Below are 6,523 nucleotides of genomic sequence, written 5' to 3'. Positions count from 1 at the left end.
ACGGAGGGCTCCGTGCTCCTCCTGCCCTGAAGGCACACATGGTGTTATGTAGGGCACAATACGAGGTGTAGAGCTGGAAAGGCATTGGGAGCTGCGAGCTCCTGTCCCCTGCTCTCGCAGGGAGGCACATTACTGCCTCTGCTCTCACAGGTGTCACACCCCCTCTGAACAGCAGCATTTCACACTTCATTGTAAGGCACTTTTGCAGCCCAGCTCCTCTGATAGTTCTAGTTTCTAGGCTGTGCTTGCCCATGGCTTTTCTGCCAAGTGCATGCTTTAGCACGGGTACCCCTCCCTCCTGCTCCCCCCCGCCCAGCATGTGCGTAGCAGCCTCCTGCTCTGATCACCAGCCAGATCCGAATCTCTGGCACCTGCACCACTTGGCAGGAAGCAGATGTTGTGCATTTTGGTGGTTGCAGGTTTGAGGTGAAGAGACAGTAGCAAATGGCAGGGTGTGGTGTGGTTGTGAGACAGCTGTCATGGCTAATACTATGTGTGGCCTTGGGGAAGTCATGTGGACCACCTGTGCCTCAAACTGCCCCAGCTAAAGTTTCTTGGTCAGGGACAGGGGAAAACAAGGCTGGTTATTGGGTGTAATTTGATTAATGCATTGCCTTGGAGGCAACCAGTACCTGATTCATGCCTTGACTTTCCTAGGATGGTGCTGCTCATTGCTGCACAGCCCCACATTGCCTTCCAAGGTACTATATGCTAGCCCTCATCAGCAGTTCCATACATCATGGCCCAAAGGCATAATTGCATCACGACACTTAATACTGACATGATGCTGTTTCTGATAAAAATATCAAGGAAGATTTAAATGTTATTATCCGTCATTAGTCTACAGCCTAACACAAGTGAGTAGAAAGTTGTTACTCTGAGATCAAACAGATTACCTGTTCCACATGTTTACAAATCCCTTTTGTGCTTGCATGTGGGAGAACATTGCAGGAAGCTTTAAAATAAGCACATTTTTTAGTGTTCTGTGAGAAACGAGCTCACTGCTAAATTTTAAATACAATCAGTTTATTGTAACGTAAAGGCAAACAGCTCTGGGCTCATAGCAAGTTCGCTAACAGTTTCACACAATTCTTTCTACATTTTTGAATCAGGATCTGATGCAAATTAGTAAAATTGATTCCTTACCTACATGACTTTCTGCCTTACAACACTGTTGGCTCTTCAGAGTAACTCTTGATGTATATCAGATTCATTCTGAGTGCAGTGTTAGATTTTATGCTTACTTCAAGCTTCTTGCTCAGTAGGACTTTGAGTTGTGTGAGGGATGCAGATCAATAGACTTTTAAAAAAAGAAAAAGTGCCAAAAAGGATTGGTTTGCATCTGGAAGATACACCTTATTTTGCCATTTCCTAGCCTTTCCAATAACTATAAGAGCAAATCAACCTTTACATCCCCCGTTCTATTACAAAAGTGTCAGGCACAATCTCATTTAAATGAAAACAACTTCATCAAATTGCTTTGATATTAGTTTTAGTTTTGCCAGCTCTGGGACAAGTTCATTCATTTCTGCCTTTGATTTTTCCAGGTATTTCATTTGCTTAAATCCCACTTTCCCAATCCAAGGCTATTGAGTAAAACACAACGTACCTCCCTTATGAATATGGATGATCTTGAAAAACTGCTTTAGTAGGTTGCTAAAGTGGATTATGTAAGTATGCAACAGAAATGTATTAAGTATTTTATGTGCCTATTGACATACAAGTCTGTTTTTGCATGTGCACTTGAAAAGTGGAAAACAAAATAAGAAAGATGTTTCCATTGTTGGAATCTTACTCTGTTGCTCTCAGAAATAACTGGTATTTTGGTTTTAATATAAATTCACACAAGAATGAAAATGCTTCTGAAACAACTAGTCTGACCAAAAATCTGCCTCTTTAAAAGAACTGGAGTGATGTTTCCTGAGCTGTTTTTTTCTAGCTGTTCATCAGATTTGGATTTTTGAAGCTGCATGTTCAGTGACTGCACAGTAGTTTTAAATAACATCTGTTAGAAGTGACTATAGAGGACACATTTTTACTTCTTTCACAGAGAGCAGTATTGTTTATACTCCATAATGTACTGGATTTTTTGTTACTTCTGCTAAAATACTGTTAGAAAATTTAGGCAATCAAAGAGCCCAAATCACAATCTGGACCACCCATATACCCTACTGGTTTAAGCACACAAATACAGACTTGAGTGAAATATTTCCAAATTAAAACAAAACAAAACAAAATACAAACCAAACCAAAACAATAACAACGAACAAACCCACAAACAAAAAAACCCAAACAAACACAACACCACCAATTTTATTTTTTTTAAGGCCATCATTACCATTCTTGGATCTTTTACAAGAGCCTCTTTTTGCCATAAGGGAGCAGCACTAGAACTGTGAATGAGCAAGACGCTTGCAAACTCATCTCACTGAAACCATAGAGGTTGCCTGGTTTATTTACTTTTTAGTCTTCAGGAACTTGCAGCTCAGCAATTAAAATAATAAAATCTACATTTATATATTACTTTAACAGATCTGCTTCCAGCTGACAAAGGGGACTGAAACAATCTGCTACGCTAAAATACTGTGTATATAAATATATTTGTGTGTCTGTATACATGTGTTGTGTGCATTGAATACAGTAGAAATCCAGTCTTGTTACTGTATGTAGAAAAATTTTTATAACTTATTAGGGAGTTTCTTTTTGCTTTTCCTTAACTCTCCAATTTTCACCACTTATCCATTGTCTTTGTCCAAAAATGATCCTACAGTGACAAAGGAAACCCTTTGCCAGTACACAATAACTGACGAAGCGAGGTGACCTCTTGACCTGCAGTCTATCCTGCCTGAAAAATGTGTAACCCACAACCAAACCTTCTAGTGTCAATATGTATGTACAGAGTAATGATTTGGGCTGGATTAGGTGTGTACTTCTAAATCAAGTCTCCTGATTATCCCAGATTGGCAAGCCTTGCTTCACCCCATGGACTAGGCTTGGGGTGTAAGAGTTGCACATTGGGAAGATTCATTACAGAAGCACAACCCTGTGATCAGACTGGTGCAAGTCAAAAGTTAATCTGGGGCACAGCATGGATGTCACAGCTTCAGCACCAACTGTTTTACCTACAGATGCACACCTGTCATCTCTACTGCTTGCTAACATGCACAAAGCCTTGGTGGCCTAAATGGAAAGTTAAAATCAGAAGGGAAAGTTTTTGTAAGCTCAGAATTGCTAGCAGTGAACAGGGGAAGAAATTATGGAAGAACACACTACATCACCTGGATGAAGGGTTTTTTCAATGTGAAACTACAAATATCCTGGGGCCACATATTATTATGCAGTATTTCCTGCAGGTGAAATAGGTGAAACTCTTTAAAATACTTCAATAGGCTCTAAAGTAGCATTTTGATAGAGAAGCTCAAAACAAACAAAAAGACATTTCCCATTAATTAGAAGAAAATACATGGGGTGATGTGGACTGATATGTACACACACACACACACACACACGTGTACTTATAGTTTGACTGTTTTGACTTCTGACTCCTAAGGAATATATCTGTATGTGTAAAATATACATTTGTACACACATACTCATATGTTTTTTTATGACTGTTCATATATTTTTCATTTGGAGTATACCCAGGCACTCCCAGGACCACTTTTGTTTGTGAAGGAATCAGGCAGTGCTGTGGAATTACGTCTAATGTAGCCTTGAGTATTTATTCCTGTTGTCAAGACAACATATACAAACTCCTTGGGGCTGCCAACTCTTATCTCTTACATCAAGGAAATTGAATCCTGTACCTTGGCCCTAAAAATTAACATCACTTGCATAAATATATTTTGATAATGTCCTTGAGATTTCTGGTAAGATGAAGACAAACACCAAGAAGCAGGAACAGTGTGTACATCTTTTTATAAGATGACGTGACATCAGTGACCATTTGTACTTAGCTGAAATTGCAGCAATGGATCCTATCAACACAATAAATAAATAAACAAATGGTTGTATGTGCAGTTGAACTAATGAAGCCAGGTTTCCTATCAGGTTATATCCTGTAGATAAATTTTCTCACCTCTAATACAACGTAAGCTGTGCTTTAGTTTTTTTCTGTCGTTACAAAATGTGTCTCTTCTGTGTGGATTCTCAGTTGTGCAATAAGCAGTGAGCAATCTTCCCCATAGTAGAAGTACTAATTCAGGGCTTTCTCCTTTAATTTATAAACTAATTCAAAGAAACTTGTCATAAGCTAATTTCTCTGCTGAATTTAGCTGAGATTAGCCAAAGATGCAAAAATGCTGGAGAGGATGATGAGGTATGGTTACACATGCGCACACACACAGCCATAAAGGCAGCGACAGTTACAGTAACTCATCTCTAAGAACTACTCTAAGCAGTGTATCTCTATGTGAAGACAACAGAAAAGATCAGTGTGCCCATCCCTTTTTAACTCAAATTTTTTTTTTTTTTTTTCATTAAAGGCACTGCACAATTGTTTAGGGCTAGAGCAGCAGACAATGCTGACAAGTCTGACCATGAATGTTTTTGCCTTTGAGGCACACTTTGAGTACTGTGTCCAGTTCTGGGCCCCTCAGTTTAAGAAGGACATTGAGACAATTGAACGTGTCCAGAGAAGGGCAGCGAGGCTGGGGCCTCAAGCACAAGCCCTATGAGGAGAGGCTGAGGGAGCTGGGATTGTTTAGAGAAGAGGAGGCTCAGAGGAGACCGTCTTGCTGTCTATAACTACCTGAAGGGAGGTTGTAGCCAGGAGGGGGTTGGTCTCTTCTCCCAGGCAACCAGCACCAGAACAAGAGGACACAGTTTCAAGCTGTGCCAGGGGAAGTTTAGGCTGGAGAAAGTTCTTCACTGAGAGAGTTGTTAGCCATTGGAATGGGCTGCCCAGGGAGGTGGTGGAGTCACCATCCCTGGAGGTGTTCAAGAGGGGATCGGACGTGGCACTTGGTGCTATGGTTTAGTCATGAGGTCTTGAGTGACAGGTTGGACTTGATGATCTTTGAGGTTTCTTCCAACCTTGGTGATTCTGTGATTCTGTGAAGACAGTTTGTTGGTTTGGGGTGTTTGTTGTTGTTGTTGTTGTTGTTGGTTGGTTGTTTGTGGTTGCTTTTTTTTTACAGCAAAAGATTCAGGAGAATTCAATACAACTTGACAGAAAAGTAGGACTTCCAGCAGGCTGGCTGCAAGTCTGGTCAAAGGTATTTAAGTTTTCACAATATCTGGTGATTTATTAACAAGGTTGATTTTATGCCTACAAGACAGCTGTTGTAGTAGTAAGTATGAAGTGTTACTAACATATTTAAAGTTTCTGTATTTGTTACCAGCAGTAGATTAATCTCTTGTCAGGTGTTGTTTCAGAAAGAACAGCATACCACAAAAGAAAATCTAGAGAAGAATTACAGCTAAGGAATGTGATGTCAATTGTAAAATACAAATGTTTTCCATATGAAAAAAAATCACCAGTGAATTTCTTGGCTGGAAACAGCATGCCATGCATCAGTTGCTTACAATGTGATCATTCTCTCATCCATGGAACACAACTGCACATTAATAAGCTAACTTTTCTAATATGACACAAAAATCTGCCCATGTTGAAAATTTCCCAAAAGCTCAGTTAAAATATGTGGCCTGGTTTTGTACAAATAGTGCTGTAAGAAGACTAGCACCCTATACAGGAGTGTCAGTGTTGCAACTCTGGTGTGCAGAGCTCATCCCCAAACATTTCCCTGAGGCCAGGGGTAGAGTGACGCAGAATGTTCACAGTGCCTTATGGCCCTAGAGCTGCTGAGTTGGAATTTCTGTATCTTGACATCTTTCTTCTGTAAAAATGGGCTGAAATTAAGCTACAGGTTCAGGAGCCACTGGGTGGAGAAAGTGTTATAGTATTATTACCTGACAGAAGGACAGCACATGGACAATCTGGTGACAGAAGCTTTGTCTTCTTAGGAAGTAATGCTAAAAGTACACCAAAAATACAAAAAGTACATCGGGCTACTCATTTTATAGCAGATGGTGGTCTGAACTTGCATATTTTTTAGAACCTCAGATAAAAAGTTTCTTTTGAACTAGGAAAAAAATTTACATGTGTAAGATCATTACTTTTCTAATTTTTTTTACATTTATTTTTTTAAGAACATATGTCAGATTAAGGCCAATTTAATTGTATCAAATCTAGGTAAATTCACATTTAGTACCCTAGTTTGGGAAGCTGTTTTGTTCTGGCAGTTTTCTTACATGCATGCAATAATTACTGTGTTTCCGTGCTGCTCTCCCTGGCTAAAATAGCCAGAGGTGAGAAGCAAATAAGGCATTCAGGGCCAGACAGGTACCCCAGTTTTCACAGTTGCAACACACCCAGGCAACTGCAGACAGCAGTTCTCCTGGGTTATTGTTTTTTAAAACAATGCCCACTTGTCTAAGGCCTGTAGCCTGAGACAGCTACTTTGGAAAATCTTTGAAAAAACTTGCTTAGTTTTTTGTAACCATAATCTTTTGTTTCAGCTTT

This window comes from Dryobates pubescens, chromosome 6 (genome assembly GCF_014839835.1).
Source record: "Dryobates pubescens isolate bDryPub1 chromosome 6, bDryPub1.pri, whole genome shotgun sequence".
In the NCBI taxonomy this organism is placed as follows: domain Eukaryota; kingdom Metazoa; phylum Chordata; class Aves; order Piciformes; family Picidae; genus Dryobates; species Dryobates pubescens.
The sequence above is the reverse complement of the archived record's forward strand: the minus strand, read 5'-3'. Positions refer to the sequence as shown.